The 14,395-nt window shown below is 40.1% G+C and overlaps 1 protein-coding gene across 1 annotated transcript in view; it reads left to right on the forward strand.

Moving 5' to 3' along the window:
• The window catches only part of LOC126100688 (E3 ubiquitin-protein ligase MARCHF8), a 93,017-nt gene that overhangs the window by 24,868 nt on the left and 53,754 nt on the right, over positions 1-14,395 (forward strand). The gene's annotated exons all lie outside the window — the stretch shown is intronic.

Genomic DNA, 14,395 nt, shown 5'->3' on the forward strand with positions numbered 1-14,395 from the left:
AGTCCATCCACTGCAGATCCGACGTGCACAACTGCTCGCCAGTTAAATTACACACATTCATAGTTCTCCTGAGCATTCGAATTACCCTCTCCTTTTCTCCCCTGCTGCAGTTCATCTCCCTCATTGGCAGCCCAGGTCAGGGCTAACGATTGCGATTCTCATGTGATCCCTTCTGTCTGAACTCGAGATCTTCCCTTTACAACCTCCCATCCAGGTCTGTCCACATACACCTCCGTGGTGTACACCTAGGCTGCAGATTCGTATGGATCTTTCGCATGACCCTAAGGACTCGGTTACTCCTGCCACTCTCCACAGTCACTTCTTCTCAATTCTCGACATGTTCCGGAACTCTGAAGTGGTTTACATTGATGGTTTGATGGCTAATGGTCACGTAGGCTTTGCGTATGTTCATGGAGGACATATCGAACAGCACTCCTTGCCAGATGGCTACAGTATTTTCACTGCAGAGTTAGGGGCCATATCTCGTGTTCTTGAGCACATCCGCTCATGCCCTTGCAAGTCATTTCTGCTGTGTACTGACTCCTTGAGTAGCCTACAAGCTATCGACCAGTGCTACCCTTGCCATCCTTTAGTAGCATCCATCCAGGAGTCCATCTTTGCCCTGGACCAGTCCCGTCGTGATGTGGTGTTTGTGTTGACCCCAGGACATGTCGGCATCCCAGGCAACAAACTTGCAGGCATGCTGGCCAAACAGGATATGCGGAAACCGCTTCAGGAGATGGGCATCTCTGAACCTGACCTGCCATAGGGTTTTTCAGCTTTGGGAGACGGAAGGCATAACAGTACACACAACAAACTGCGTGTCATTTAAGAGACTACGAATTTGTGGAAGACTTCCATGCAGGTCCCTCACATGGAACCAGTTGTCCTTTGCTGGCTCCACATTGGCCACATTTGGGTGACCCACGGTTACCTCCTGTGCTGTGAAGACCCACCTGAGTGTCGGTGCGGCACCCAGTTCACAGTGGCCCATATTCTGGTGCACTGTCTCACATTGACTGCCCAGCGACAAAATCTTGTGTTACCGGACTCGTTGCCACTGATTTTATCTGACAATGCCTCATAGGCTGATTTAGTTTTACGTTTTATTTCTGAGGGTGGCTTTTATCATTTGATCTAAGTTTTAGCGCATGTCGTTTGTCCCTCTGTGTCCTCCACTCTAGTGCTTCTAGGTGTGCAGAGTGGCTGGCTTCTTTTTTATGGTAATCAGCTTTGTTGTTATAATCTCTTCATCCTGTTTCTTGCATTCCTGTAGTTTTCTTGTCCCGTTTTGTCCATTCGCATATTTGTTGCCCTTCATCGTTCTTCTGATTTTTCCTTTTATTCTGTTTTGTCAGTCTCGTTTGTTTTATTCTCACACTTGTGCCATTGTTTTATTTGGAACTAGGGACTGATGACCTCATAGTTTGGTCCCTGTCCCCCTCTTGTAATCCAACCAACAAATCTATGCCCAGGAATGGTCCAGTCATTCAGTGGTGTTTGTCTAGACCCCAGATCATGTTGGAATCCCAGGCAACAAACTTGCCGACACGCTGGCCAAACAGGCTGTGTGGATTGGCTTTTCTGCAACTGACCTGCCTTCAGTACTGCACCTCAAGGTTTTGCGGCTTTGCGAGGTGAAATGGCATAACCTCAGCAAGCACAACAAACTGCATGCGATTAAGGAGATTATGAATGTGTGACAGTCCTCCATGCAGGCCTTTCGCAGGGACTCTGTGGTTCTCTGCCAGCTCTGCATTGGCCATGCTTGGGTGACAGACTTCTACCTCCTGCACCGTGATGATCCACCTCAGTGTCGGTGTGGCGCCCGGCTGACAGTGGCCCATATGTTGGTGAGCTGTCCTCCTTTAGCTGCACTGCGATGGACTCTTCAGTTACTGGACTCGTTAACCATTAATTTCACCTGACAGTGCCTCATCGGCTAACTTAGTTTTACGTTTTATACATGACGGTGGGTTTTATCAATCTATATAAGTTTTTGCACATGTCCTTTGTCTCTTTCTGTTCTCCAATCTAATGCTTTTACTGTGGATGTTTTGATGTGTCACAGAGTGGCTGGCTTTTAGTTTTTATTCTCGTGGTCGGCCAGCCACGGTCATCTGCTCTCTTGCTTTTACCCCTTCTACTTTTCTGTTCCTGTTTTGCCCATAGTAGTGTTGGTTGTCCTGTTTTTCTTCTGGTTCTTGCTTTCTCCTGTTATTGTTTTGTACGTCTCCTTTCTTTTCTTCTTTCGTTTGTATAATTATTTTATGAGGAACAAGGGACTGATGGCATCGCAGCTTGGACCCCCCCCCCATCCTCTCTCTCCCCCCCCCCCCCCCCCCAATTGGCACAGTCACACTCATTAAATATCTGTTGGTAACATTGCAAAGTGATAGGAAATGGTATGAGCGTGTACAGATTGTGGAAGGGAAGGAGAATTGGTTTACTGGGAGAATTTTAGGAAAGCGTAGCTCATGTATGAAGGAGGCCACTTACAGAACACTAGTGCTGACCATTCATGAGAACTGCTTTAGTGTTTGGAATCCTCAGCAGGTCAGATTAAAGGAAGACCTCAAAGCAATTTAGAGGTGATCTGCTAGATTTCTTACTGGTAGGTTTGATCAACACATGTTTATTAAGGAGATGCTTCATGATTTCAAATGGGAATTCCTGGAGGGAAGGCAGCATTCTTTTCGCGAAACACTTTTGAGAAAATTTAGAGAACTGTCTTGTGAAGCTGACTGCAGAACAGTTCTATTGCCACAAACATATATTTCACACAAGGACCACAAGATAAGGTAAGAGAATTTGGGCTTTGATTTAGCCATATAGTTTTTCCCTTGCTCCGTTTGCAAGTGGAATAGGAAAGGAAATGACTAGTAGTGGGACAAGGTACCATCTATTGTCATAGAATGGCTTTTGGATTATGTACATGGATATAGATTACCTCTTAACTTCAGGAGAAGAACTAACTCATGTCATCAGATACTTGAAACTGTCAATTACTTGTTTCTTCAAACGAGCTTCTAAAGCCTGCTGGTATAATACTACTGAGCCCAGAGGTTTTAGGATGTTGTCTAGACAGCTAGCTGCTCTGTGTAGGTCAATTTGATAGACAGTTCACTGTCACTAGGGGCCACTATTTGAAATTGTGGTGATATAAAAAAGGTTTGTCATGAGTATTTACATTGAAAGTAAGAGGAGAGGTGATGGTGTGAAGTACCTGATCACAACACTTTGCTCCAGTGTCCTTGATTAAATTCTGAAGTTCAGGGTCTCAATTAGTGAAGACAACCAACATCTGTTGGTTAGGAGCATTAAGTTTGGCAGCTCCATTAATGCTGTTCGAGAAACATAGGCTTTGTTCCATCATTATTTTTACCCCCACCCTCCTTACTTCTGAACAACTAGACAAATGCAGATAAAGCCCATATCTAATTATTACAGTCACTTACACTTGAAATCTACATCTACATCTACATCCATACTCTGCAAACCACTACGAAATGCATGGCAAAGGGTGCATCCCATTGTATCATTTATTAGGGTTTCTTCCCTTACATTCAAGCATGGAGTGCTGGTGGAATGATTGTTTAAATGTCTGCATCCGTGCTGTAATTAATCTAGTCTTGTCCTCACAATCCTTACAGAAGCCATATATAGGGAGTTGCAGTACATTCCTTGTCATCATTTTAGTCTCTTAAAACTTTTGTTAAGTAGGCTTTCTCAGGGTAGTTCACATCTATCTTCAAGACCCTGCCAGTTCAGTTTCTGTAGCATACAGCAATATAAAATGGTATGACTACCAACCAGCTGTCCAGGATGAACAGCCACCACCAAACTGTAGCCGAACATGCAGCTGAACACAAAACACTTGATTTCAAGGTCTGTTTCAGCACTCGATCCATCTGGATCCTTCCCTCCACCACTGGCTTTTCTGAACTGCACAGATGGGTATCATCATTACAACACATTTTCTGCTCCACTCTCGTAGTTATCCTGGCCTCAACCTACATCAACATACTGTCCCCCACTCTCCACCCAACAGTTTCTACCCCCTCCATCCCCATTCTGATCTCCCACCCTGTTTATTTGTAGTCCTATGCCAATGCATTGGCCTGTCTTTCCCTGCACCTCTCCTTTTTTGGCTCATTTTTTTCCCCATCTCCCTGCCCCACAACCTCCTGATGGTGCACCTGTTGACATTCTAGTCCCTGCACACTCCACCAGATAGCATTCGTCTCTCTCCCTACCTGTACACCATCCCTTCCCCTTCTCTGCCCCCTTTTTGCATTCAATGTGACACTGCATTCTGGCCCAAGACGGGCATGAGATGTGCTTGCTTCTCTGTGAATGGTGTCTCTCTCTCTTTTGTTGATGAAGGCTGTGACCGAAGACTATATGTAAGTGTCTTTTAATTGTGCCTGTCTGCAATTTGCCATGTCTTGCTGGTGCTACATTTTCTCATTTTGTGAAGTGCACAATTTTACATTTTTGAACATTTAAAGTAAGTTGCCAGTCTTTGCACCATTTTGAAATCTTATCTAGATCTGACCGAATATTTACACAGCTTTCTTCAGACAGTAGTTCATTATAGATAAGTGCTTCCTCTGCAAAAAATCTGAGGATACTACTAATATTGTCTGCAAAACCATGAACAGCAAGAGTACCAACACACTTGCCTGGGGCACATCCAAAGTTATTTCGACACCTGATGATGACTCGCTATCCAAGATAACATGCTGTAGCTTCCCAACCAAAAAATCCTTAATCCAGTCACAATTTTCGCATGTTACTCCATATAGTCGTACTTTTGACATGGTACTGTGTGAAATCAATCATTTTTGGAAATCAAGAATGCTGTACTGCATATATCTTGACTGCTTTGATTCCAAGATTTCAATATTTCATGAGAAAAATTGTGTTCGGTTTCGCATGATCAATTTTTATGGAATCCATGCTGGTTGGAATGGAGGAGGTCATTATATGTGAGATAGCTCATTATGTTTGAGATCAGAATACATTCCAAAATTCTACAACAAGTTGATGACAAGGATATTGGATGGTAGTTTTGTGGATCACTTCTACTATCCTTCTTGTAAGCAGGTATGACCTGTTCTTTCTTCCAACTAGTGGACATGGTTTTTGTTAGAGGAATTTACGGTAGATTATAGTTAGAAGAGGGGGTTAACTCAGCCTATGCTTTGTTCTGCACCTATCAATATAATTAACATGCAACCCCTAAAACGTCAGCTATAAAGTATTACACACTGATGTTAGCTATATGAATTACAAAATTTAAATAACTACTCAAAGTAACAAGAAGTTACAGAAATTAATGGACTGAATTTAACTTTATTTGACTAGCAAAATGCAGAAAATGGACGAGTCCATAGTGCCATAGCTTTGATCATTTTTCACCATCATATGCTCAGCTATCCTGGCTGCATGCAGCCTTCTCTACTGTTTTATCAACGAACACTGTCTCTCACATCTCTTCTCGACCTCAATGCTTTTATCTAGATGATATGGCAGAAACACTTGTTCCAGTTAAAGCAAAATCCTTTCTGTCCCACTTTATCATTCAGCCACTTTCTCAATGTCCTTGTCAGTAGCAGGAACCAGACTCTGGAATAACCTCTCACATTACATTAGAGAACCGAATAAACTCTCCATCTTTAGAAGACTGTTGATGACATATCTACTAAAGCAATAATAAGAGTTATCAGTGTCCCTGTAAGCACTCGTTACCCTTGTACATCTTTCTTTCCAACCACATCTTCCTCTTTTCCCACTATTGTTATCCATTTGCAGTCTACTTAAGTTACCTTTCCCCCGGAACTTGCTATATCAGAAAACATTTGCCTTGTACACTTATAAATTCTTTTTATATCTGCCATTGGCATTATTGCTGTTAGTATTACATTATTATTATTATTATTATTATTGTTATTATTATTACTATTAATATAACTATTACTTGTATTGCTATTGCTATTATCAGTATCTGTGGCGGCAGTAGCAGCAGCAGCGTTATAAGTACTGCCAGTATTAAATTTATTACTTCATAGTCAGCATTATTTACTCACTTTGCCTCTTCAGATGCTCAAGTTATTTTAATTGTATTTGTCATATTAAAATTGTGACTTTGTAGCTAAAGTGTAATCTGAGAAAGGTACTGTATGTGTGAAACCCCAAAAACATAGCCAGTTATGAGTCTGAAGCATTTCAGTGTAGAAGTTGGGCAATTTCCTGGTAAAAAAGTGCATTGAAGGATGAACATTATAGCAAAAGCAAAATGGCCACCTTTGTTGTAACTGTTCCAGGATTATGATTGTGAATTATCAACGTAACTTCTCTTTGAGTATGTACTTTGCAAACTTTCTTATTCAACAGTATTATGAAAAGGATAGATTGCTATTCACCATAAAGATGATGCATTGATTTGCAGACAGGCACAATGAAAAGACTGTTAACATATAAACTGACAGAGAAAGTGGCAGCACCAAGGACGAGTTATGTGGCATAAAAGAAAGTTGGTAGGTGTGTTTCTTCATCTGAAAGATGACATCTCTTCAAATTTCTCACCAGTCGCATAAGAGTGGTGCCACAATGAGGATGCAAAATAGTTTTACTTTAAATACACACTGTAACAGTCATGAACAGTAGTGACCTCTGAAATTGGATGTGGTGAGCTGAAGAATGCCTCTAAGGTGACAAGGGCACCTATAATTGAAATAAGTTGAAATGAGGTTGTGTAATAGGCCTACGAGTAGCTGTTTGTTCCTTCTGTGATATTGCAGAAAGACTTTGCAGGAATGTAGCTGTTGTACATGAGTGCTGGCAGCTGTGCTCACGGGAATTTACGGTCACGAGAAGACCAGGCTCCGGACGGCCACCTGGCACTATTGAGAGGAAAGACTATTGTGTTCAACAGATGGCTCTGGCATGTCATAATGCATCTGCACTAGCAACTTCGGCAGCAGTTGACACCACAGTGACACAATGAACTGTCACAAATCGATTATTTTAAGCACAGCGCTGGCCACATGCCCTGTAGCGTGCATTCCACAGGCTCCAGATCACCACCATTTGTGACCCCAGTGGTGTCAAACGAGAGCTCATAGGAGGGCAGCATGAAGGTCTGTTGTGTTTTCTGATGAAAGCTGGTTCTGCCTCAATTCCAGTGATTGCCATGTGTTATTTAGGAGGAGGCCAGTTGAGGGCCTGCAACCAATCTATTTGCATTCTAAACACACCGAACCCATAGCTGGAGTTATGGTCTGGGGTGTGATTTTGTATGACAGCTAGAAAACTCTCGTGGGTATTTCATATGCCCTGACTGCAAATTTGTATGTTAGATTGGTGATTCAATCTTTTGTGCTGCCATGAACAACATTCCAGGCAATGTTTTCCAACATGGTAATGTTCACCCACATAATGCTGTTGTGACCTAGTGTTCTCTACAGTGTGTCGACATGTTCCTTAACCAGCTTGATCACCAGATCTGTTTCCAATAGAGCACATAAGGGGCGTCATCAGATGACCCTTCTAGCATCTTCCTTAAGATCATTGATGTGTCTGTATTGACGAACCAAGTGCAACAGGTGTGGAACTCCATCTCAAAAACTGATATCCGGCACCGGTGCAAGACAATGCTTGCACATTTGCATGCATACGTTCAACATTCTGACAGTTACACATGTTATTAATGTACTAACATTTCACATTTGCAATGGCTTATCTCGAGTTACATTAACATGTGATCTTTGCAATGTGAATCGCTTAAATATGTTGTAAAGACAAATATATTCCCAAAATTCTGTTACTCTACATTAATTATTTTTTGATGTTGCGATTTTTTTTCTGTTGGTCTTGATGTGGTTGCAGATAGCATCTTGTGTGTGGAGGTGTGCTAGCTTGTCTGAATATGTGAGTGTTCTTCTAATAATAAAATGAACAACTCTGGCGAAAGTTGGAATCAGGTTATTGTCTCTACATTTCAGTAAAAAATTTAGCGAACACAGCAACCTGGCTCTTTTCTCACGTAATTTATCCAATACGTGGATATCCTGAACCATCTCCTCCTCGTAAAGGTATTTGATGTGACTTCTGAAGTTTTCCCGGCGTATTTCTTCTTCTAATAATTTCCGGGTATGCAGCCGGATCCCGTGTTTTTCTTTTCTGAAGAGAGCTGTGGCCAAAGCATAACAGTTTTTCATTGTGCCTGTCTATAACTCAACATGTCATATTTACGATGAGTAGCAGTCTGTCTTTTTCATAATATTGTTGATATTCCAATCTGGGAATCTCCGTTCCTTATTTATATAAATGATATGCCCTTTAGTGTTACAGGTAAGTAAAAGATGTTGTGCACGTCTTTGGCTTGGTTTCAAATAGTGCAGTTCAAGACCGAAGTTCATGGTTTGTAGAAAATCAACTAACGCTAAATCACAGTAAGACTCAGTTTTTACAGTTTTTATCAGACAATTCAACAAAACCTGATGTTTTAATTTCACAGAATGGGCATATGATTAGAGAATCTGAGCGGTTCAAATTTCTAGGTGTTCAGATGGATAGTAAATTGTCGTGGAAAGCCCACATTCAAAGACTGAATACTGCCATTTTTAGTATTCGAACAGTATTTGAAGTAAGTGGTCGTTCAACACGAAAATTAGTCTACTTTGCTTATTTTCATTTGCTTATGTTGTATGGTATTATATTTTGGGGTAACTCTTCCCATTCTCAAAGGATATTTTTGGCTCAGAAACGGGCAGTTCGCGAACCTATTGTCGACCCCTGTTCACTTGTCTCGGTACTTTGACTTTGGCCTCTCAATATTTATACTCTTTACCATCATTTCTTGTTAACAATATCAGCTTATTCCCAAGAATTAGCAGCTTTCACTCAGTTAATACTAGGCATTAATCCTTTGCATTTGAATCACACTTCTTTGACGCTTGTGCAGAAACATGTATAGCATACTGCTGCATCCATTTTTGATAAACTTCAATAATCTTAGCAGTAATCCACGTGCTTTCAATTTCTAACTGAAGAGATTCCTCATGGGTCACTCCTTCTATTCTGTTGAGGAGTTCCTTGAAAAATTCTGCTGATTCCTATGTTATACTGTAAATTTTGTTTACTTAAACTTATGGCTCTTTTTTTTTTTGTCCATAAACATTTTATTTTATCTGTTATCTTTGTTACTCTTTAGCTTTGAACTTTTGCCGTGCGCCTCCACTGTCCCATTACACCTTGCCCCCTCTCCCTCTATTCACAGGAGGAGTGGCATTCAAATTGTTGTATGTCCATCCAAATTATTTTTTCTATGGTTCGCCTAAATCACTTTAGGAAAGTGTTGGAATCATTCAATTTAACAAGATTGAAGCCAATTTTTCTCCCCAACCTTCTTAAAACCCAGCATATGTTCCAGATCCATTTACTTTGATATGACAGGCTGTCAGCCACAAACTACCTATTTGTGGCTTTGGGGACAAGTAGTGGAAACTTTGTGTCAATGGAAGGGAAAGGACATCCAGGGTGATTTTGCTAAATGGAGACAAACTGCGTGACACAGTCCCTGAGGCAATAAGAAGCCATGAGTTGTGTCTATGCTACAGGGTCTCCATGCAGTCAGATCCATAGGTGATAATGTCTGCATGCATTGCATGTGATATGGATAGTGGCAGTTGTGTGGACAACATTATTGTCCTCTTGAGTATGGAGCTAAAACAATAGTACACCCACAATATTGCCACTTACCCGTTGTGTTTTCATGTGTGCTTTCATTCATTGTAACATACACACTGTCAAAGATCTTTCATCTCCACCTCCAAGTGGGTGTATCTGTCTTTGCATGCATTTCTGGCCATGTGTCCATATGACCTTTTTTTGTTTCTTATCCACTGAGAGATTGTTTCTTGCAGTGTGTCCCCATTTAGCAAAATCAATCTGTATATAGCCAGAATGATATTTTCACTCTGCAGTGGAGTGTGCACTGATATGTAACTTCCTGGCAGATTAAAACTGTGTGCCGGACCAAGACTCGAACTCGGGACCTTTACCTTTCGCAGACAAGTGCTCTACAAACTGAGCTACCCAAGCACGACTTATGCCCCGTCCTCACAGTAGAGCACTTGCCCGCGAAAGGCAAAGGTCCCGAGTTTGAGTCTCGGTCCGGCACACAGTTTTAATCTGCCAGGAAGTTTCAAGTGCTCTACAAACTGAGCTACCCAAGCACGACTTATGCCCCGTCCTCACAGTAGAGCACTTGCCCGCGAAAGGCAAAGGTCCCGAGTTTGAGTCTCGGTCCGGCACACAGTTTTAATCTGCCAGGAAGTTTCAATCTGTATATATATATATTGTATTTCAATGATTTTATTTTTGTATTGTGTCCAACATTTTATTCTGACCCTACTTTGTTTCCACATTTAAAGGAAGTTAAAACTGTGTGTAACACATAAAGATCCATTAATCAAGGATGTGGAGATCAAATTGTGCTGTTTGGTTCGTACAGAGCTTTTATTTTATTCCATAGAATTTAACTTATGCTGTACAGCCAACTTCTTTTATAGGTAATATACAAATTGATTAATTTTTCCAGATAATTCTTGTCAGTGCACATTTTCTGCACTCAAGTTATATATTATCCCTGTTTGTAGATGAATAGACTGTGGAGCTATGAAATCATATTTTTAATGTATTAGATCAAGTCAGTTGTGAAGAGATTAGGCTGGCGACAGGTCTGTTTAGGACCGCTCAACGTCTCCCAGTACCTGTACCCCCCATGGTGTGGCAAATTGATGAAATAAATTATCACAGAAATCTGCATCCAGCGCAACTGCATTCCCAATTCCATAATAATTTGAACAAGTATTTCTAGGCAATAACATATTCGGGATTTGTTAATGATATTTCCTTGTAGCAATAGCTGTGGAAATATTAGTACTCAACATCAGTTTCATATAAATTACTGTTTTTCTTATTTTTTTCCCGTTAGGAAGCAGAGTTCTGAATCTTTTTAAAAGAAAAAAGCTATGTACGCCAAACCTAATAATGTGGTCCACATTTTGGGCAGGCAAACACATTCTATTATTACATACACTCTTTAAGTGAAGTAAGGCCCTCCCATCATTATTCAGTCTTTTTACCCACTTTCACCTGTAAGACTGAGTAGTCTTGTGTGTGAGTTTAAATTGCTTATGTAGAAACACAAGAAGTGCTAAAGAAAAAATTGTCTCACCTGTTAACTGCCTCACTATCCAGAATGCAGTAAAGAGAAAATGGTCTGAAGTATCAAGGATCACCTTCTGAAGCAGAGTATAACATCCTCAGTTGGGGGAAGTAAGTGAGGTAATGTGGCTTTAAGGGAGCTCACTATGGCACAAGCTTTCTCTGTATGTCATCAGCCAATAAAAGGGATTGGCTCTAATAAGGAGCCAATAAGCTCTGTTTGATGCGAACAGAAGTGTTTTCCTTCTGGACACAGGTGGAAGGTTGTGGACCCCATTAAATGGCCTTAACCTACTTCTGGTAGTACATTGTGAGGACATTTCCAAATTTAAACAAGGACCTATCATAACAACAACAGTGGAAATCCCTGAATGGAATAATACATAAAGTAAAGGAAAGGTCATCACTCACCTATATACAGTAGTTCTTCCTCTTTCTCTAGTGTTAGCGCGCGTGTGCACGCGCGCGCACGCACACACACACACACACACACACACACACACACACACACAAAAACCAAATGTACACTCATCTCTCACTGTGGCTGCCTGTGTGTGTTTGTCTCTCTTTGTGTGTGTGTGTGTGTGTGTGTGTGTGTGTGTGTGTGTGTGTGTACTTCTACTAGAGAAAGAGCAAAAACACGAAAGTTAGTATAAATACTGTTTCATTTTATGAATCGGTCTATCATCTGTTGTAGCCAGTGAGAGAACAAGTGCCATACATATATAGTTTCAAAATATTGTGTGCTGCTTCAACTTCTCATTAAGCTTTTAGGTCAGCAGCTATATCGTACATTTTTACAGTGTCCACCGGTAGCATTTTAGCTGGTATTCTTCGGCCAACACCATTTTGGGGCATATTTTTAAACATTTTAGTCCACTTAACTTCATTCATATTTTTAAATATCTTGGAAATTAGGCACTTTAAAACTTTTCGTCGTTATTATTGAAATCACACTAAGAGAATAGAGGCAAAAATCAAGAAGTTTGTACATCAGTAGGATAAGCATAACACTAGATTTACTGCAACATCCTAAGCCTGTTCATAACAGTTGATTTGCAAATAAACATCCACATTCTTGAAAAGCATATAAAATTAAATAATTTCAATAGATTGAAGTGAAATTGTTTAAAATTAACAAAGGGCTACATTCTACATTGGTGTCTTTTCAAATATAGCCTTTTTCGTAGCTTCCACTTTTTAAAAAGAGGTTTTTATTGATAACATTATTGATATGTATTCTGATTATGAACTAATACATTTTATTCAGAGGTTTCATAGTTCTCTGCTGCATTGTAATTATAGTCTTTATGAAAAGCTCACATTTTATTTGCAGTTAGTGAGAAATTTGCACATCATTTTGGGCCTGCTCATTTTGTGCACAGCTCTATTTTATATACAACTGGACTCATATAGCAATCTGCCTCTAGATATGCCACCTGCCCATTTTCTTTGAACTTCACGAGTATCTTCTGGCAGAATGTATTTGGTGTAACAGGATATTTAATCCTAGATCACAAAGCCTATTCCTATAATACATAAATATAAATCTTCGCAGATTTTACTACTTTTTTATTATATTCATTAAAACACACTACAGTAAACTGAAGATACAATAAAAATTGTATAACTGAAAACAAAAACTGCTTATTAGGTATTTTATTGCACTATTACAGTTCTTTTGCCTCATTTATGGCAGTTTGTGCACAGATTTTCTCTATATTCTTTGAGCTGTGCTTGACAATATTCTTGGCAATGTGTAACTGTCATTCTTCTCTTTTTAGAATGGCAGGCGTGACAAAAAGTTCTCTTGCCAGTTGCAGATTGTTCTTGACATTATAATTGTGATTCTCTGGTTAGGACACCTTGTATGGTTACTTGAAGGTGTGTTTGTAGATTGGGAGTTTCTAGCCTCTTTGTCATCCAAGATTTGGCAAGTTGTTCTCCAAGGCGTGGAGGAATGTCTTTTTCCTGGCAATCTGTTGGCTGCCTACTACTGATTATTGTGGGTATGGATAAACTGAGTATTCACAAATCCAATATTTACCATGCCATAAGATAGACAAAGTGGCCATTTTCTGGTTTTCCGGCTACATGGATAGGTGCTGCACATCTGGTCCAGCACTTGTACCCCATATTTGGCATTATTGTAATCCTCTGTTGTGTGTGGCTTCTTACTAATGATAGTGGGCTGGTCATGAGCAGTTAACAACAGAACAACCATTATATTTGGTTTTGATTTATATATAATCAGGGTTTTATCTTTATCAAAGCAAAACATAGATGTACCTACACTACATTTCTGTTTCATGGACGGTAGTTCAGGGGCTATCACAGGTTTATTGTAGTGAATAGTGCCAACCACTGTGAGTTTACCCTTCAGAGTTTCACTGAGGTAAACCAGTTTTCTATTGTGAAGTTTCTGTTGGACCCTAAAAGAGTCTTGGTCATTTCATTTACATAAAATTCCCCAAGAGGCATTATATGTATCTCTGTGCATTTTTATAAGTAGGGGATGTATCAACCATGTACTTTGTTTTTGTGTCCCAGGCCATTATTTTAATCTCATATTTATTTGGAATTTATGTGGGAAAGGACATCGTCCATGAAAACCCAACAGTTGCTCATTTATGGTAACATATTAGCCTGGTTTATAACAGTTACTGCAGTTATGAGCAAACTGTTCCCAAATTTTGTGCATTGGTGTGAAACAATCGTTCTGTCTTCTAGCTTGACAAGTTTCTTTCTTATCAAATCTCAAGCATAAGACTAAGAATTTGAGCCTTTCAGAACTCTTTGGAGCTTTGTATAGAGATCCACATAAATATGTATAGAACATTTCTTGTACAGATAGATGGACTTTTTTTTTTTTTAATTTTATTTTTTCCAAAGCTTCTGGCATTTCAAAGGTTCTGAGAAGGGCTTCTGGTGTGTGCTGTGCATGTTTGGTTTTGCATGTCTGTTATGTATCTTGAACTCCTGTCTATTTTTTCATTGGTATGTGTCACTACAGCATTTATCAATTCATTTGTGCAAAATGAAGGAAATGACTGCTGAGGAGTCTTCGCTGCCCTAGCCTCTCCAATGGTTGCCTGAGTGAAGTGGATAATGTTTCTGCTTGGCATGCGATAACTTGAATGACTGCAAGATATTGCGG

This window comes from Schistocerca cancellata, chromosome 9 (genome assembly GCF_023864275.1).
Source record: "Schistocerca cancellata isolate TAMUIC-IGC-003103 chromosome 9, iqSchCanc2.1, whole genome shotgun sequence".
Lineage (NCBI taxonomy): Eukaryota > Metazoa > Arthropoda > Insecta > Orthoptera > Acrididae > Schistocerca > Schistocerca cancellata.